Source organism: Macrotis lagotis, chromosome 4, assembly GCF_037893015.1.
Source record: "Macrotis lagotis isolate mMagLag1 chromosome 4, bilby.v1.9.chrom.fasta, whole genome shotgun sequence".
NCBI lineage: Eukaryota > Metazoa > Chordata > Mammalia > Peramelemorphia > Peramelidae > Macrotis > Macrotis lagotis.
In genome coordinates this window covers 38,247,557-38,269,058 of record NC_133661.1, presented here as the reverse complement: position 1 = coordinate 38,269,058, position 21,502 = coordinate 38,247,557, and the positions used below count along the sequence as shown (strand labels likewise).

The 21,502-nt window shown below is 34.0% G+C and overlaps 1 protein-coding gene across 1 annotated transcript in view; it reads right to left on the bottom strand.

Moving 5' to 3' along the window:
• Positions 1 to 21,502, bottom strand: part of GRID1 (glutamate ionotropic receptor delta type subunit 1) — a 1,019,672-nt gene that overhangs the window by 66,613 nt on the left and 931,557 nt on the right. The window lies entirely within an intron of this gene.

The window sequence follows — 21,502 nt, the reverse complement described above, 5'->3', positions numbered from 1 at the left end:
TAAATAAATGACATATTACAAATGCTATATGTGTATTATAACACATGTTATAACACACATATGTTTATAATATTTCCTTGAGGAAATGCATTTTCTTTTCAAAGATTAAAAAGTTACCTCTAACATAGTACCTATAAATAGTTGGCATATAATATATTTTTCCTCATTAACTAAAAATGAGGAATTTTCCACTGAAGTGAAAATGACAGAATTTTGGAGTGGAAGTGGGAATGCCTGGGATTAATGAAAGAAGAAGGAATTCAGGCATTATATAGTTATACCCCTTACATGGTTTTAGAGAAGGGATTAAGTAAGAGTAAAAACTCAGAAATTCTAAAGATAAAGTCAGTTGAGGTCATATGGAAATCATTTAGAATAAAAACAATGGATATAATCATAAGACTTTAAATGAGAAAGAAAAAGGAGAGGCCAATATAACTATCCAATAAGCACATTAACCACATGGATTTGGGGGACATAAAGAAGGTGAAAGGAAATATTGATGACAGAAGATGAAATAAAAAGAGGACCATGATCTTTCAATAATAGTCCCATAGCTGGTTCAATATAAGGAAAAGTATAAACCTAATTTGCCATATCAATAAAAACCCCCAACAAAAATCACATGATTATATTAATAAATGTGAAGAAAACTTTTGACAAAATATAATTCCTATTCCTACTAAAAACATGAGAAAGCATGGGGATAAATGGAGCCTTTCTTGACATGACAAGAAGAATCTCTCTAATACCAAAAGCAAGCATTATCTGTAACAGAGATGAATTAGGTGCCTTGCTGATGTCCATTATCACCACTATTATTCCATGCTCACTTTAGCAAGAATTAAAAAAAAAAGAACTGACACAATAAGAATAGGAAATGCAAAACTATCCCCCTTTGCAGATGATATCATGGCTTATTTGGAGAAACGGAGAGAATCAGCTTAAGAAACATTGTAGGATATAAAACAAATCCATAAAAATCAGCAGCATTTCTATAAATTACCAACAAAATCCAACACGAAGAGATAGAAAGAGAAATTTCATGTAAAATAACTTCAAACAATTGAAATTCTTGGAAATTTACCCGCCAAGACGTACACAGGAACCACGACTTACAAATTACAATTACAAAAAATACTTTCACAGAAATAAATAATAATGTATAGAATTGGAGACATGTTCCTTGCTCATGGTAATTCAACATAATAAAAATTACTTTGCTTATTCAGTGCAATAATTTTCAAACTATCAAAGAATTGTTTTATAGAAATAGAAAAAAGTAACAAAATTCATCCAGAAGAAAAAAAAGATATCAATGAAAAAAGTGAAGGTAGAAAGTACTAGATTGCAAACTAAACTACAAAGTAGAAATCATCAAAATATACTGGTACTGGACATGGAACAAAGTGGTTGATTAATGGAATAGATTAAGTACACAACATACCAAAATATTCACAGCAGCCTAGTATTTGGTAAATCCAGAGACCCAAGCTATTGAGATATCACTATTCCACAACAACTGCTTGAAAAACTAGAAAACAGGGGTAACTAAGTGGTGCAGTAGATAGAGCACTGACCTTGGAGTTAGGAGGACCTGAGTTCAAATTTGACCTCAGATGCTAAATAATTATCTAGCTGTGTGACCTTGGACAAGTCACTTAACCCATTAATTTAAAAAAAATTTGAAAAAAAAGAAAAACAAGAAAGTAGTCTGGCAAAAGGTAGAAATATACCAATATCCCACACCATATACTAATAAAAAAGAAAAATGAATACATGATTTAAACATAAAGGATAATATGATAAACAAATAAGGAAGCATGGAAAAATATGTAGTCAGATCTATGCCTAAGGGAAATCTTTATAACCATAGAAGATATAAAGAAGATCACAAGAAATAAATTGGACAGCTTTGATCACATGAAATTTAAAAAGCTTTTGCACAGACAAAACCAAAAAAATATAAGAAAAGCAAGAAATGAAGGGAAACATTTTATAGCAGATTTCTCTGATAATTGTCTCATTTCTCAAATATATGAGGAACTGATTGAAATTTGTAAAAAAAAAAGGTCATTAATTAATAAATGGTCAAATGATATGAACAGGCACTTTTCAGAAGAATTACAACTCTCCATAGTCATATATATAAAATGCTCTAAATCATTACTAATTAGACTAATACAAATTAAAATAATTTTTGTGGACCACTTCACACCTAACAGGTTGATTAACATGTTAGGAAATAAAATGACAGTTGCTATTGGCGATGTTCAAAAATGTTAGACTATTATAATATTGGTAGATTCCTGAACTAGTTGAACCAAGCTGGAAAGCAATTGGAAAGTATGTCCAAAGGGCTATAAATCTGTGCATATTCTTTGAATATGGTGGTTCAAAACACTGAAATTGGAGTTAGGAAGACCTGAGTTCAAATGCAGCCTCAGCATTTCCTAGCTTTGTGACCTTGGACAGTCAACTAATCTCTGATAGCTGACAAAAAGGATCCACTTTATGCATTGGATAAAGAAATGGCAGACAATTTTAATATTTTGCCAAGAAAACCTCTGGGACATTTATGATCCATGAGATCATAAAGAATTGCATATAACTGAAAAAAGCAGCAATATTTTAGCAATATGCAATTGTAAAATAATACAAAACAATAATGATTGATAGTTCTAATCAATACAGTCAGATTGACAATTCCAAAGTCTTCAGGATGAAAAGCGCTATCCACCTTCAGAGAATGTATTGATGAAATGTGAATACAAATTTTTTTTTAGTTTTTTTTTGCAAGCTAATGGGGTTAAGTGGCTTGCCCAAAGCCACACTGCTAGGTAATTATTAAGTACCTGAGGCTGGATTTGAACTCAGGTTTTCCTGAATCCAGGGCATGTGCTCCATCCATTGTGCCACCTAGCTGCCCTAGCATGAATACAATTTGAAGCAAATCTTTCTTCGTTTTCTTCCATCCTTCCTTCTCTCTCTCTCTCTCTCTCTCTCTCTCTCTCTCTCTCTGTCTCTTGAATAGTTGAAAGTGTGCTATGCCTTTAATCACAAAGGCTCATATTCCTAAATTCAAAACTAGTATCAGACACTTATAAACTGTGTGATCCTAGGCAAGTCACAACCTTGTTCGCCTCAATTTCCTTATATGTAAAATTAGATGGAAAAAGAAATGGCAAAGCATCCCATTATTTTTGCCAAGATAACCTCAAATGGAGTCATGAAGAGTCAGATACAGTCAAAGCTCATTAACAACAACAAATATGGAAATATTTTTGAATATCTTCACATGTACTATGAATATCATTTCCTTTCCTTTCCATTTCCTATGGAGTGAAGTAGGGAATTTGGAACTAAAAATTTTAAAAATAGAAAAAAAAAGCATACCCTCAGGGCTTAAGTTCAAAATGATTTGAAACCCATGATGAATTTAAGAATGTCAAAAATGGTGTGGTATGACTTTTTAGTCATTTTAAGATAAAAGAAAAAATAATTAAATAAATGTTAGACCATCTTCTTGGGGTAATATGATAATAAGCAATGACAGTAAGATGGCAGTCATTTCATGCATCCATTTTTTTCCTTTTCTAAGGAGAATAATCTTTGAATAAGGATGGAAGGATTGGAATTAAAAAAAGATTAGCATTTCACTGAAGCTCAAAATAAGAGAAGAGATAGATATATAAGAACTGGATGCATTGATAAATCTAAATCAACAGCCTTGGAAAGTTCTACATTAGATTTCTGAAGGTACAGTAACATAAACATTGATCCATTGCCAATATCTTTTAAAAGAACTTTTTTTTAGATTTTTTTTTTCAAGGCAAATGGGGTTAAGTGGCTTTCCCAAGGCCACACAGCTAGGTAATTATCAAGTGTCTGAGGCCGGATTTGAACCCAGGTACTCCTGACTCCAGGGCCAGTGCTTTTTTTCCCACTGCACCACCTAGCTGCCCCTAATAGAACTTTAAAAGTTAATCCATGGTGCTTGAAAAGAAAAATTGTTCTGATTTATAAAGAAAACTGAAGAAAAATATAATGCATAACTGTTAAAAGTAAAAATATTCTATTTTCAATGAAAAAGTTAAGAGAACTAAACATTGTTAAGTTTAATTTTAATTCTTAGCAAAAGAAAGTATTTATTACATACTGAAGATAGGGTTTATGAACATTTAGAAAGGGGAGCAGAAGGGACAACTCGATGACACAGTAGATATCACTGACCCTGGATTCAGGAGGATTTGAATTCAAATTGGCCCTCAGATACTTAATAATTATTTAGCTGTGGGGCCTTGAGCAAGTCACTTAACCCCTTTGTCTTGCAAAACCATAAAAAAGAGAAAAGAAAAGGGAGTAGAAATCATTAAGAAGCACTATGAGTTTATCAGCTAGAGGTCATGCTAGATATTTCCATGTTTAACAGGTTAACTGAATTAGGCTAATATGCCATGGGTATAAGTTAAATAGATTTCAGTATATTTAATAAAGTCTCTAATGTGAATCTTGCAGACAAGGGAACTTCTCATGAAGATATTCCTTATGCCTATTTAAAGAAAAAATATTTCTTAACTTAAATTCTTGGGGAATTCCCTTAGACAAGGACAGGCTACTTTTCCTGGAAATTCACAGAGCCAGTGTGTGTGTGTCATAAAGGCCTAGAGGGGTTCTTTCATTTAATTTTTGGGTGTATGTTTCTTTGTTGCCATTTTGTTTGATTTTGTACTCTGTGGCCAGCCCAAAATGATTGTATTTCTATGGAATAGTTAATGATGCAATTAATTCTATTTTGAGTAGATGTCAACCTGGATAGAAAACACCAATAATTGATTCACCCACATCCTACCCTCAGTATCACATCCTTTGTTATGTAATTATCAATGCCTTGCTTGAAGACATAGAAAACAAACTTATCACATTTATAAAATACATAAATTTAAGGTGGTCAGTCAAGAGAGGGAAAGAAATTAGTCACATATCTCAAAGACAGAATCGGGATCCAGTAATCTCAACAATCTAAATCATGACTGAATTCTAATAAAATTTACTTCAATAGGACTAAATGACAAGTTCTACACGTGTTTTAAAAATCTTTACAAATAAGGATGTAAGCAGCATAACTAGATGACTCATATTATTATAAAGTCAGCATTTTATTGAACTAAGTGAGTCAATAGTTTAACATGATAGGGAAAAAAAATCTAATACTCTAATTTTGTAAATTACTTATTCAGTGCCATACCAATCAAACTGCCAAAAACATTATTTTATTGAGCTAGAAAAAATAGAAACAATATTCATTTAGAGGGACAAAAGGTCAAGAATATAAAGGAAGGTGGTCTAGCCAAAATAGTCTAAAGTATATCATAAAGCCATAGTCATCAAAACTTTTCGGTACTGACTAAAAAGTAATTGGGACATGAGTTGAATAGATTAGGTATAAAAGAAAGAGTAGAAAATTACTATACCCCAAGACTTCAGCTTCTGGGATAAGAATTCTTTAACGAAAACTCCTGGAAAACCAGAAAAGAGCAAGGCAGAAACTAGATTTAGACCAACATCTCACCACCCATACCAAGTTGAGGTTGAAATGTGTGTAGGATTTAGACATAAAAGGTGATATCATAAGCTAGTTAGAAGAACAAGGAATAGTTTATCTGACAATTCTATGGAGAGAGAGAGAGGTGGAGTTTATAACCAAAGAAGAGAGAGAGAGAGAGAGAGAGAGAGAGAGAGAGAGAGAGAGAGAGAGAGAGAGAACATTATATCATACAAAAATGAACAATTTTAATTTTATTAAATGAAAAAGTTTTTATACAAATAAAGTCAATGCAATCCATATCAATGAATACAGAAGGGTAACTATGTGGTGCAGTGAATACAGCATGGGCCCTGGAGTCAGAAGGTCCTGAGTTCAAATTTGACCTCAGACAGTAATTGCCTAGTTATGTGACTTGGGCAAATCATGTAACCCCATTGCCCTACCCCCCCCCCAAAAAAAAAGAAATAAGTTTTACAGCTGGTGTTTCTGACAAAGGACTCATTTCTAAAATATATAGAGAACTGAGACAGATTCATAATAAAACAAGCCATTTTCCAATTGATAAAAGGTCAAATGGTGTGAACAGGCTGTTTCATATGTCATTAGAACATGGGGGAAAATGTTCTAAATCATTATCAATAAGACAATTGTAAATCAAAACAACTCTGAGATATCATCTCACACCTATGAGATTGGCCAATATGACAAAAAGGAAAGTGATCAATGTTGGAGGGGATGTGGGAAAACTGGGACACATGCATTGTTGGGGGAATTGTGAACTTACCCAACCTTTCTGAAGAGCAATTTTGATACAATGCCCAAAGGGCAGTAAAACTGGGCATACTCTTTGATCCAACAATCCCACTACTAGGACTGTATCTTAAAGTGATCACAGGCAAGGGTAAGAATCCCACAGGAACAAAACTACAACAGTTCTTTTTTATAGAGGTAGAGAATTGAAAATGGAGGGGATACCCTTCAACTGGGGAATAGCTGAACAAATTGTGGTATATAAATGAATTTGATGGAGTACTCTTGTTCTATAAGAAATCATGAGAGACTGGACTTCAGGAAAGCCTGGAAAGACTTGTATGAACTGACACTGAGTGAAATAAGCAGAACCATAAGGCTATTGTATATATTAACAACTTCGTATGATGATCAACTGTGATGGACTTGCTCTCCTCAGCAGTACAACAATAAAATACAATTCTAAAGAATTTTTGATGGAAAATTCCATCCATATCCAGAGAAGGAGATGCAGCATCTAAATGCATACTATTTCTGATCTTCAAATTTTTTTTATGGTTTATTTTTTTCTCTCATGTCTTTTTTCTTTTTTGTTCAGATTCTTTCACAAAATGATTAATATGGAAACATATCTAACATAGTTATACATGTATAGCTTATATTAGATTACTCTCTGTCTAGGGAAGGAGGGAGGGAGAAAAATGTGAAACTCCAAATCTTACCAAAAATATGATTGTTGAAAACTATCTTTACATGTAGGTAGAATAGATTTATGTTAAAATATAATTTTTCAATAGGAAAAAATATGCTATTCAAAATTAATGGGATGATGTTCCCAGTGTTCTCTGCTTTAGGCATTTCTTGTTTATTATATTCCATCCATTTTGGGTTGCCAAGTTTTAAGAAACTCATTAAAAGGTCAGGATACAAACGATAAGGTTCAAACAAACTAGGGAAAGTTCATATACTTTGAAATCTGAAGAAAATTGAAGGAAATGTGGATATTTTAGAGAAAAGAAAACAATACAGACATTATAATTATCTTCAAGTATTTAAAAGAATTTCATGTGGAAAAGAAAGTAGACCTAGACTTTAGAGGGTGGACCTAGGAGCAATTGGGAAGAATTAGATGAATGATGAATTTTGAGTGTTTTATAGGGAAGATAGCAAGAAGCAGTTTGACTTAGTAATTACAGACCCGGTCTCAAAACTAGGAAGACATATTTCCCTGATGCTTACCATGTCATCCTGAGCAAATCCCTTAACCACTAAGCATCCTTGGCAACTTTCTAAAATAATAAATTTTAAAAAAGGTGCCAAACTGCATTGGCAAATTTAATTTAAATCACAGATCTTGGGTGTATCCTTATTTTTTTTTTTTTTAGGATTTTGCAAGGCAAATGGGGTTAAGTGGCTTGCCCAAGGCCACACAGCTAGGTAATTATTAAGTGTCTGAGACACCGGATTTGAACCCAGGTACTCCTGACTCCAGGGCCAGTGCTTTATCGACTGCGCCACCTAGCCGCCCTGTATACTTATTCTTGTAAGGAAAAGTTTTCTATCAATTTTTAATAGTGTCTGTCTCTTCATGACCTCATTTTGAGTTATCTTGGCAAATCTAACTGGAGTGGTTTATCACTTCTGTATCCAGCTTGTTTGATAGAGGAGGAAACTGAGGCAAATAAGATTAAGTGACTTGACCAGGGTCACACAAGTAAGTGGTTAAGGTTGGACTTGAACTTATTTAGATGAGGCTTCCTGACTCCAGACCCAAAGCTCTATCCACTGTGCTACCTTTCTAATGATGGAATGGATTATTTTGAGAAGAATAGCATTCTTCCTTATTGAATGTTTTCAAGTATGTTTTAGTAATGTATTGGGAATTGTAGTTCAAATAAAAAGGAACTAGATGGCATGTCAGATCCCTGCTGATTCTGTGATTCTGTTTGCTTTGTAATTGAAAATCACAGCAAAGATATATTTCATAGTTATTACATCCAAAGACCTAATGAGTAAGACACGTGTTTTTTCTTGCCATGGGAATGACCCACACCAAACATTTTTGAAGTTTCCTCCCCTGGTGACCAGTGCTATACATTGGGATGTCTATTCTGTTTCAGCCTTGGAAAACATTTAATTATCTATGCCAATCAAATTTCAAAAATCCTCAATGATATAGGCTTATGTTACCACAGTAACACAGACCTCTCTTCTTCCATTAGGGAAGATGGTGATATAGGTGGTAATTTGAATTTTTTCTTTCTGTTGGCACACAAGTTTTAGCATTAAAGATTTCAAATTTCATCACATTAATATCCCACTTCTGCTAAATGTTGACTTATGACCCAGTATTTGACTTGTCTGACTTGAAGGCATTTCAAATCCACATCGTAATCCAACACGACAATCAGACAGAGCTATTTGTACAATTCTAAAAGGGCATGTCATGCTGAAATAAAATTTAAACCTGGGTACACTTCGATTCTCTGTATGATGTTCAAAGAGAAAAGGAAACAGGCTACCTTCGACCAAGTCAAAATTGACCTGAATCTTTAGCACAAACTAATCCCTGGTTCTTACAAAATCAAATATGCTACTCTTGAATATACTATTTTTTAAATGTCTTTTTGTCTCTCACTTATGGATTCTTGATGGACTCAATGAAAGATATGTAAAGTTGTCTGAAAAGAAGCTCCGTGAAGTTAAAGGTCAGTTTAAGCTGAAATGGATGGTCGCCATGTTTAAAGGACCATTGGGTAATTTCTCATCATAAATCCATTGTGTGGATACTTAGGAAAAGAGGTACTGAAGAAGGGGAGCAAGAGGGTAGAAGTTCAAATTCATGACCTGTTGTCTGAGTCAAGGTAATTTAACAAATCTTTGATTATTTTGCCTACCAGCTAAAAGTAGAGGAAATATGCTAATTTGATCTAGATGGAAATACTAAGAAATAATTTTAAAATGTGATTAAGTCAGAAATCCACTGGGTAATCATAGACCAAGAAGGACCCTGGAAAACTTATAGTCCTGTATATTGATAAGATGATAGCAATTTCTTCAATATCTGAATATCCTAGTTTATAAGCTCAGAATGTTTCTCAGTAGAAAATACTGATTCTCTCTCAATGGTTTAAAAATATCTAGGTTCTAGTATCATGTCAACAAGTCAACAACCATTTGCTATGTGCTCACCATGTGGCAGACATTGCCCTAAGCTTTAAGAATATAAAAAAAAAACCCAAAACCATCAGAGATCTTATATTCTCATGGTGCTCATATTGTGGGTGAGATAATTTGGACTTTATATTGGGGGGGTAGAGAACTTTGGGTCAATTGTAAAGAATTTAGATATTTAAAATTGGATTTTTCCTCATCTACAAAAGCAGTTAATTTCTGTTGCTCTAAAATGACCTTGTGGGCAGCCCCAGTGTTAGATGTCAGTTGGATGAAGTTAAGGCTTTGCTAGGAGATCTATTGCAGACAAACACTCTGCCGGGGCTAGTAAAAGCTAGCCATTGTGAGAACAAGGGAAAGCAGTCAACAGCCCGGTTTTGTTCTATCAAATTTAACAACCACTCCTAGGTGAAAAAGAATGGGCAGAATTCTGGCTTAGAGGACCATGATTCCTCTTGACAGGGAAAAACTAGTGACCTTATCTGCTGCCACCTGCTCCTCACTCAGAGACATGCAAACACACACACACACACACACACACACACACACACACACACACAGACATAATTCCCTACAGGACACCCTTACTATCACTCATGTGGCATGTGCACACTCAGACCCCCCCCCTTATTCCAGGATCTCTTCACTGTCCGACATATGGGCATACCCATATATATATATATATATATATATATACACACACACTCTTTCCCTAAGTACATCCTTATACTTTCTCACACAAAGACATGCTAAGATACAGCTGTATATAAAACAAAAATCAATCTCTCTCTCTCTCTCTCTCTCTCTCTCTCTCTCTCTCACACACACAGACACACACACACACACACACACACACACACACACACACACAGACACATTTAATTAAAGGATTTCTTTCTACCTCCTCAGAAAGGATCACTAAGAATGATCACTAAGTCATCACTAAGAGCCAAAATGGACTCAGCAAAGACAAATAATTACAGACTAAACTCTTTTTTAATGGAGTTATTAGGCTAAATGAAAGTCATAGATAGAGTCCATTTAGATTTCAGCAAAATATTTAAGTCTTTAATATATCTCTTTTAGAAAAGATGGAGAGACTTGAACTACCTTAGATGAGAATTTAGTTAAATATATGATGAACTAATTGAATGACTGGACCCAAAGGATCAGTTTGGGTCAAAGGGATCAAAGTAAATTGGAAATATGTTAAACATGATTATACAGGTAAAATTTATTTCAGTGTTTGCTGTTATGGGGAGGGGGAAGGAAGGGAGGATGTTAGAAAAATGTGAATCTCAAAAACTTGAATGTTGAAAATGATCTTTACATGTAATTTAAAAAATGAAAAGAAAAAAAGTTAAAAATATATATGTGATTGATTTCTGTTTCTTATTGTCTTTTTTTATTGAGTCTTTAGGACATAAAGGGAAAGGAAAAGAGAAGGGAATAAGCATCTAAATATACCCACGATGATCCAGATGCTGTGATAGGTACTCTGCAGATATTAGCCCATTTGATTCTCATCATAACTCTATGATGTGGGTGTTATTATCATTATTCCCATTTTACTCATATTAGCTCCTGTGTGATTCAACCATGCTCCACAACTAGAAAGTGTCTGAGGCTGGGTTTGAAGTTAGAGGTCCTATGACCATGGAGGTAGAGCTAGAAGGAGACTTAGATACCTTCTAGGAATTCTAGTTCAAATCTATCATTGACATGAGGAACTTGAGGTATGGGAAATAAAGTGACTTGCCCAAGGTCACAAGGTAGCAAGTAAAAATAAAAGGGAGTCTCTGACTCCCAGGACCAATGCGCTTTTACTTATTGCTCGTATTGTATTAGGCAAGTCATTTAACCTCTTCTAGGCTCAGTTTCTTCAGCAATGAATGAAGGAATTTGACAAGACAAAACAGAAAATCTCTTCTAACTTTATACCTCTAATTCTGTGCTCTTAAATAATAGCATTATGAAGCTTATACATTCTTCACACCATATCTGTGGGTCGGATAGTGATAAGCATCATTAGTCCCATTTTAAAAAGGAAGAAACTGAAACTCAGAGAGAAATCTTAATCAGGATCAAATAGCAATTAAAATTTAGAATCAAAAGTCATTCAGGTTTTTCTAATGATAAATCTATTATTTGTTCCACTATACTAAGTTTCAACTTTAGGTGGATGAGGTAGACAATATGTTTCAAAAATCTTAGTGCAGTTTTAAGCCTTTAAGAATTTAATTATTTAACTTATTCATCTTATTTAAAACTGCCTTAAGATCTTTGGGACATAATTGCACTAAGATTTTTAGAACAAGTCCTATGACTAATTCAATTTATAAAAAAATGACCCTTCCAAGGAGGAGCTTAATGCCCTTTAGTAAGGGAGGAACAGTGTTCAGATGGGAATAGGGAAAACTGTGGACAAGTAAGTGAAGGCTTCTTAGAGGAAGGTCCCTGTGCTCTAGGTTTTGAAGGAAGATATAAGTAGGTAGAGATATGGACTTTGGAAGGTATTTTGGCTTTGGAGAAATAATTAATAGTCTTTTGTGAGTGCAGAATTGAATATAAGTAGATTAAAAGGAATTACTCCTAGATGGATAGGATAGAACTAAACCCTGACAAACCTGGAATAATAGCCTAAATAAACCTGTATTTAATTCCACAGGTGATGGAGAACCATCATAAACAGTGGGATAACAAAAGAAAAGAACAGGGCAGCTAGATGGAGCAGTGGATAGAGCACCAGCCCTGGAGTCAGGATTAGCTGAGTTCTAATCTGGTCTCATACACTGAATAATTAACTGTGTCACATTAGGCAAAGTCATTTAATCCCATTGCCTTAAATTTTTAAAAAAAGAAAAGAAAAGAACATTGAACTGAGAGAGAAGAAGATCTTGGTTGAAATCTCTTCACCACTATTTCTGAAATTGGGTCACCAAGCACAAGTCAGTCTTCCACATCTTAAGGATTAAGACCACAGTATCCCCATGATCTGGAAAATTCACATTAAAAAATTTGGCCCTCACTTTGTAGCAGAGAAGAAGACTAAAATATTATGATACTAAAAGATAAGTAATAGAATAAATGATGAAATAATAAGTAAAGAAAAAATTCTACCAAAAAACTTGTATGAGATATGATACTGATACCTAAACCAGGAAGAGTAAAATCAAGGGGAAAAAAAAGAAAATTGCAGGCAGCTGGGTGGCACAGTGGCACAAGGTACTGGCCCTGGAGTCAGGAGAACCTGGGTTCAAATTTGACCTCAGATACTTAATAATTGCCTAGCTATGTGACTTTGGGCAAATCACTTAACCCCATTGCCTTAAATAAAGATAATTAAAAAAAGAGGAAATTTTAGACCTTTATCATTAATGAACATGGATACAAAAATCCTCAATAAAATATGAGCTAAAAGATTATAACAATATTGCTGATTACACATTATGATCAAGTGGGATTTATATCATGAATTCAGAGATATAAACATAAGGAAAACTATTAGCATAATTGATTATATCAATAAGTTTAAAAAAATCATGATTATATCAAAAGATGCAGGAAAAAGCTTTTGATAAATTTCAGCATGCATTTTTCATTATAAATATTGAAAGTATTGGTATAGATGTATTTTGCCCTTAAACTGCTAAAAAGTATTTATCTAAAACCATCAAGAAGAATTATTTGAAATGGGGATAAACTAGAAGTCTTCTCAGTAAAACTAGGTATGAAACAAAGATGCCCATTACACCCCAAATTATTCATTATTATATTTAAAATCCTGCAATAGCAATAAGAGAAGAAAAAGAAATATGACTCAAAATAGGGAATGAGGTAATAAAACTATTTCTTTTTGCAGATGATATGAAAATATATTTAAAAAATCCGAAAGACTCAACTAAAAAGGTAGCTGAAAAAAACAATTTTAGCAAAGAAGCAGAATATAAAGTAAATTCACACAAATCATCAACATTCCTAAGTGTCACAAATGAAACTATGCAAGAAGAGACAGTAAAAAATTACCATATTTAAAATAACTCTAGACAGTATAAAATATATGGAAATATATGTCAAAGCAAACCCCAAAATTTATTTATAAACAAAATTTAAAAAAGGTTTTATCTAGATAAAATCAGTAAAGTCATAAATTCTTCATGAACGGCCAGTGATAGTCATTATTACCAGAATGACTAGATAAAAGAGATAATTTTATTCAAATTAATTGATATATTCAATGCCATCCCAATTAATTTATCAATTTTATTGTTACTGAAACTAAAATAATTTAAAAATTCATTTAGAAAAACAAAATAGACAAGACTATGAAAGGAAATTTTAAAAAAATGAAAAGGAAAGAGATTAAGCAGTGCCAGATATTAAACTATATTTTAAAGCAATGATTAGTAAAACTATTTGGAATCATCCAAGAAATAGAAAGTTAAATCAATAAAATAGAGCAGATACAACATTTGCAGCAACAAATCAACATAATAACCTTGTATTTGACAAATGTGAAGGCAAGATTTGGGAATAAGAATTCATTAGTCGGTGAAAAATGGTTGGACATATCAGAAAGCAATATGGCAGACCAATATATTTCTCATTTACTCAGATAAGATTAAAATGGATACATGATAGATATAAAGAGAGATTTTATAAGACAAATTAGATCCTGGAATTTGATGCTTATCAGATTTATGAATAAGCAAGAGTTACAGATAAAATTTATGTTAAAATGGATGATTTCTAATGCATTACATTTTTAAAAAATTTATTCCTTTGCTTTTTATTTTACAAATAAAAAAACCAAAATTAGAAGGAAAGCAGAAAATTGTGGAAAATTGTTATTGATAGTTTATCAGATAAAAGTCTCATATCTCAAACATATAAAAAAAACTTTGTCAAATTCTCATTCCCCAATTGATAAAAGGTCAAAGGATTTGAACAGGTAGTTTATAGTCATGTGAAAAAAATACTCTAAATCATTATTGATTAGAGAAGTGAAAAGTTTAAAAAAAGTTTTGAGATATCAATTTTTGCTATGAGAATGACAAAATGATAGGAAAGTTCCAAATAATGGAAGGGATGTGGAAAAACTGAGACACTAATTCATTGTTGGTTAAATTATGAAATCATTCAAATATTTTGAAGAATAATCTGGAATTATAGTAAGAGTTATTAAATTACTTATACTCCATAACCAGAAATACCACTATTTGGGTTTATTTACAAAGCTATTGGGGGGGGGGGAATAACCCAGATGCTATAAAATGTTGATAATAGCTCTTTTTGTGGTGGCAAACTGGAAATTGTAGGGATGGCCATCAATTAGAGATTGGCTAAACAAACTATGGTATATGATTATGATATAATACCACTGTGCTACAAGAAAGGATGAAATCCAAAGAGATGGAAAGGCTTGCCTAAGCTATTGAATAGTAAAATGAGCAGAATCAAGAGAACATTGCATGTTTATCAAAATATGTATGTAAAATGCTAATCTGATTGTTTCCTGCTGAGGGGAGGAGGTTGGGAAGGGCGGGTGGAAGGAAATTTTGTAACTTGGCAACATGTGTGTACATATGAATGAAAATAAATAAATTAAAAATATAAAAAAAGGGAACATTGCATACAGTAACAAAGTGAAGAACTGATTTTGACTATTATAAATATCCAAATTAACTATAAAGGACCTATGAAGAAAGACATCTGAATTCAGAGAAAGAACTGATAAACACAATTATGTATATGATAATTGACATATAGTGTATGTGTATATGTGCAAATAGATGTGTTTATGTGTGTACACATGCATGTGTATATTTTGTATATATTGTACACAAACACACACAAACACATAAACCTATTTGTGTCTAATTATAGCCATTTCAAGGCTGAGGGGTGGAAAGGAAGGAAAAAAATAAATTGACATAATTTAGTTGTATATTTGAAAGGAATAGCAAGTTGTATAAATTTGCAATTTAATGTACAATCATCTTTTTTTTTAAAATGTAGTATGATATGAGGGCATCTAGGTGGCACAGTGGATAGAGTACTGGCCTTGGGGTCAGGAGGATAGGAGTTCCAATCCAGTCACTTAATAGCCATTTGATCTTGGGTAAGTCCTCCAGGGCAATCTCCAGTCATTCTGATTTCTATCTGGCCATTGGATATCAGGTGGTTCTAGAGGATAAATCGAGACTGGTGACTTAGAACAGCATCCCCTCACTCAAACTCAATTCATGTGCTTGTCATGGCATCACCTCTCTGATGGCATGGTCCTCTTTGAGAATGAAGGACAAACATCCTGTTCCAACCAGATGATAGATGATAGATAGATTCAACAGACAGACAGACAGACAGACAGATATATATATATATATATATATATATATATATATATATATATATATATATATAGAGAGAGAGAGAGAGAGAGAGAGAGAGAGAGAGAGAGAGAGATGGATGGATGGATGGATGGATGATAGATTAAGCATTTCTGATTTTGTAAACATTTTTCTATGTTGTCTTCTGGCCTTTTGTTCATTTGGTTTCCACAAAAGCTCCCCCAAATTCCCATGTAATCTCTTGTATTGACCAGTGATATATCAAAATCTAGATGGGGAAAGTTGTGACATAGAAAAAATAACTATATTTATTAAATCATTACTTTGTGGTAGTCATTGTTACAGACTGGGGAGACAGAGGCAAAAGACAGCCTCTGTACTCAAGGAGCTCACAATATAGTGAGGGAGATAAAAATTTCACATAAATATACAGGCTATATGTGGCATAAATAGGAAATACTTAAGAGGAAATTATTTTTATAGAAGACAGAATATTAGCAGGGACTTTAAGGAAACAAAGGAAGTCAAGAGGAAAGAGAACTTGTAGTCCTGGGGACAGATCTAGAGATGGAATGCCAAGGTTGACTGCAAATGCAAAGGGAATATGGGTGGGAATAAGACATAAGAAGACTAGAAACAAAGTAGGACCATGTATTATGAAGGGCTTTGCATTCCAAATAGAGGGTTTTGAATCTGATCCTGGAGATGATAGGGAATAGGGGAGAGATGACCTTGTAGAAGTTGTACTTTAGTAAAAATCAATTTAATGGCTGAAATTATTTATATCAATCTCAACTTCATCCATAAAATGCAGAAAGGATTGATTGCCATATTAATGTCATAGGCTTGTTATGAGAATCAGAGAAGATAATATAGATTATAGAAGGTTGTTATTTCTTATGTGCAATTAAAACAGATGTGATTATTAGTTATTGCTCCTTTAGTATTCTTTTGGGGCACTATACCTATTGTTTCATTGTATATAAGGTGTCCCAAAAGTCATAGTGCAATTTTAGCTTAAAATTTAATGTGGTTTTCAGATAAAACTGTATGGAGATATTTGAGATATCTTATAAAATAGGGAAGCTCCAATAAAGATACTTCCTCTCCACTGCAGATCATCACTTGCTCTGAAACTAGAGGTTTTAATTGTGTATTACTAAAAGTGTCAAAATATTTTTTCAGACTCCCATAGAGCTAGCATTAAAAAGGTTTTTATTTTTTTTTAAATTTGTTTGTCTTAATATTTTATTATAGGCAACAGAGAGCAAGCAACTAATTTTTTTTGATCAAGAGAGTGAAGTGTTCATATTTGTTTATTGGTAAAATTATTTTAACAGCTTTGGGAAAGATGGATTGGAAGCTTATCAGTACAGGATGTTTTATAATCCAAGAGAATAAGAGGATAAGGACTTGAATGAGGGCAGAAGTCCTGGAAGCATAGATGTTTGAAAGAATATGAAGCCCAAATTGAGAAATTATTAGAAGTCAAAGCTGGCTTTTGGAGTTCATGCCTGAGGGAAGCTGTTGGTTGCCTCAAACATAGTTGGGAAGCCCAGAGAAGCAGCAGATTCCAGACATAAATTGTGATGCCAGCTTCTTTGATACTTCTGGAAAGGCAAAGCCATACTCAGAATGTTGAATCCCAGGGAAATCAGAGCCCCAGATGGCAAATAGCCCTTTTAATATCAACACCTAACAAGAGTGAGACATAGCTTCTGGTGTGTCCTAAGTAGAATTTGGACAGGCATTGAATTCTGTCAACCTCTTACCAGCATCCATGTAAATTGTACCCCAAAGGGGCATTGATTTAGGGTCACAAAGCATAGATAGTAGGGGCTTTCAATAGAGCTCCCTTATGAGCATTAAAAGAAATCTTGCCCAGGAAAGTCAGGAACCATAAACAACAAAACCAAGAGTGAACTTAGACTTTATAGAATTCATGCTTCATAGCTTTATGTTAGTAATAAAATGAAATCCCATTTCTGCCCAATACACCAGCAATTCTCTGTCTTCGACTCAGCTCAAAGCAAGTTTCCTTAGATTTCAAGAACTTTACTACTCTTTCCCCCCTTTCTACTTCTTTTTAAAGGAACAGAAAATGGGGGTTATATGATCCCAGAGAATATAACTTGAAATTATAAGTTCATGCTTTATGAGAGGTGAATTTAGTCTCTATACAAAAGCAGAAGGAAAAAATTAATCAAATTAAAGCTATCCAAAATGAAGGAAGGAAACAAGTATTTATCAGGTGACTACTAATGAAGTTAAGTGTTTTATAAATATTATCTGTTATCCTCAGAGCACCTGAGATAAAGGTGCTAATATTATCCTTTTTTACTGTTGAGTAAACTGAGGCATTCAAAGGCTGAGTGACTTTCTCAGGGCTCCAGTGCCTAGTAAGCACCAAAGGTCAGATTTAAATTTAGGTCTTCCTGATCCACTTCCCTGGTGCCACCTAGTAAAGCTTCAAAATTGTAATAAACTAGGGGTGGCTAGGTGCCGTAGTGGATAAATCACTGGCCTTGGAGTCAGGAGTACCTGGGTTCAAATCTGGTCTCAGACACTTAATAATTACCCAGTTGTGTGGCCTTGGGCAAGCCACTTAACCCTGTTTGCCTTGCAAAAAAACTAAAAAAAAAAACTCTAATAAACTACCTCAAAAAGTACGGGTTCTTCAAGGAGAGAATAGATAATAAATTCTTATCTCTGCTCTAGAGATGATTCCTACTCATCTATGATTTGAACAAGGGTCTTTATGGTCACTTGCAGCTCTGAGGCTCTGTAATAATATGAATCCGGTAAGGGTGAAAAATAGAGGAGGAAGTAGCAGAAGGAAAAATTAATCATCTCCCAATTTCTTATCCTCGCCTCCCCAAAAGTATTTGCAAAGATCTTGTACTAATTAAAAAAGGCATATTTAAGTTCCCCTTCCCAATTTTCATGTGAAACAACCAATGACAGATCATTAAACCAGAGATAGAAGAGGTCCTATGTAGTCTCGTCCTCTAAATTTTTAAATGAGGAAATTGAGGCTTATAGAAGTGAAGTGACTGGGCCAAATATAGCAAGTGAAATTTGAACCTAGGTCTTCTGAGTCCAGAGCTAATGGGCTTTCCAGGTAATCAAATGATGACTGATATCCAGGAATCATAAAACAGCATTATAAAAGACAGTTGGGAAAAAAGCAAGGGTTTATAAATTTTATAGACTATAATTTTAGAAGTGGAATTCTTTTCAGTGTTCTAAATCAAGATGAAAACAGAGAAACAGGATAATAATATCATAGGAATTGAGCTATTCTACATTCCTTAGAGATGAGTAAATCAAGTCTCAGCTAGATAAAAAAAGCAGAAACATGTTTTGTCCTCTAATTCATTAAATCTAATATAGAACCCCTTCCTGGGTAGTCTACCCAGTCACAAGATGAAATTTGTCTAAGTAAAGAGCTTCAATTCCTATATCAACTCTTACAAAGACTAGAATTGGGAAGCCTGGGCCAGCTAAATTAAAAAAAAAAATTTCCATGCATATTTTTCAGTTACAAAATTTCCTTCCACCCTCCCTTCCCATCCCCCCTTGCCTCAAAGGCAAACACTCAGGTTAATACTGTACATACACATTCTTGATAAACGTGTTTACAGATTAGTCATTTTTGGTATGAGGCATTAGTATTAAGAGAAAGAGATATATAAAAGATAATTTTTTATAAAGTATTCATCAGAGGGTGAGTTAATTTTGAAAGAGAAAAGACAGTGACTGGAACTGATGCCAGAAAACTGTGGGTTTGCATACACATCTCCAAAACATCAAGTCAAGTCAAATGAACCAACTATGCTTGAGACACTGTGCTAAATGCTGGGGATATAAAGACAAAACCAGTCTCTGTTTTCCAGGAGCTCACAGTCTAGGGGAAAGTTCAAAAATTAGCTATTGATCAATCACAGAAAATGCCCACATGCATAATTCATGACTTTGCTGCCAGTAATCCTCTGACTCTCAGCATGACTATGACAAACAAATTATTTAATTCATACTCCCACATTCAGCTACATAATTGCATATTTTTTGTAAAAATATGAAAACAAAGCTTGAGTCTCCCAAGCTGGACAATTATAATTGGGGAGAAGTGGGCATGGAGAAAAAAAAAATTGTCGAGGAGTGATTTTAATTATCCAATGCCTAGAAATTAAAAATAGGATCAGGACGCTCAGTAGACAATGAAAAAATCACACCAACATTTAAGAACCTTATAAGTTCAAGGGACTTCACTAGATTTTTGAGGTTTCCTTGATAAAAAAAAATAAGGACACAATGTGAGAGGCAATGTCAAGATGGTAGAGTACAGGCAGGGACTCACCTGAGCTCACTCCCTCAAAATAGTTTTAGATAATGACTCTAAAATTCTAGAGCAGCAAAACCCATAAAAACAAGAAATGAAACAATTTCCCAGTCCAAGATAATATTGAAAATCAGCAGAAAAAATCTGTTATATTAGAGGTACAGTTCAGAATGGGCCACATCAGCTCAGACAAGGTCCCAGAAAACTAGGAGCAAGTTGGAAATCACTGAATCAATAGCAGCGGAGGTGGTTCCAAAACTCTCTGTCCAGTGATAATAAAGAGGATTAAACAACTGGTCATGAAGAGATTACTGAGGCTGGACTCTGGCTTCGCCCATACACAGGTCCAGGTTGCAGTCCTAGCTGGCAATCCCAGGGAAAGGAGCAGTAGCACAGCAGAATTTGCACCTATAGGGAAGTGGGGACCCTCTTCACAGGTCTAGGGCAGAAAGGAATTCTTGTGTCCACTCAAAGACCAGAGTACAGGCCAGGAGAGTAGTAAACACCTCTCTTCTAATCAAACAAGAATAAAAACTTACCAGTCTCGGAAGTATCTTTGAAAATAGTTGCATAAAACCCCTAAAACTTGGGAGATTGTGCTTTCCACTATGGAAGTAGAGTCCTACTTTAACAAAGAATTGAAAGTGAAATAATACTCTGGGGGGAAAAACAAACAACAGAAAAGTCTGACCATGGAAAGATACTATAGTGATAAGGAAGTGGAAGAGGAAGTGATAAAGAAGTGGAAGAACTCAAAAAAATTTTGTAACTTAAGAATGAATTAGAGGAAAAATTGGGAAGAAAAATGAGAATGATGCAAGAGAATAATGAAAAAAAATGAGTCAACAGTTTAATAGAGGAGAAATAAAAAGACTGAAAAAATACCTCCTTAAAAACAGACTAAGCCAAATGGTAAAAGAAGTACAAAAAGTCAATGAGGAAAAGAATGCCTTAAAAAGCAGAACTGGCCAATGGGAAAGAGGTACAAAAGCTCATTGAAGAAAATAATTCTTGTAAAAATTGGAATTGGAGGCATCTAGGTGGTACAGTGGATAAAGCACTGGTCATGGAGTCAGGAGGACCTGAGTTCAAGTCCAGCCTCAGACACTTAATAATTACTTAGCTGTGTGACCTTGGGCAAGTCACTTAATCTCATTGCCTTAAATAAATAAAAAAAATCAACAAAATACAATTGAGCAAATGGAATCCAATGACTTTATAAGAAATCAAAAAGCAATATAACAAAAGCAAAAGAATGAAAAAATAGAAGACAATGTGAAATATCTCACTGTAAAAACAACTGATCTGGAAAATAGATCCAGGAGAGATCATTTATAA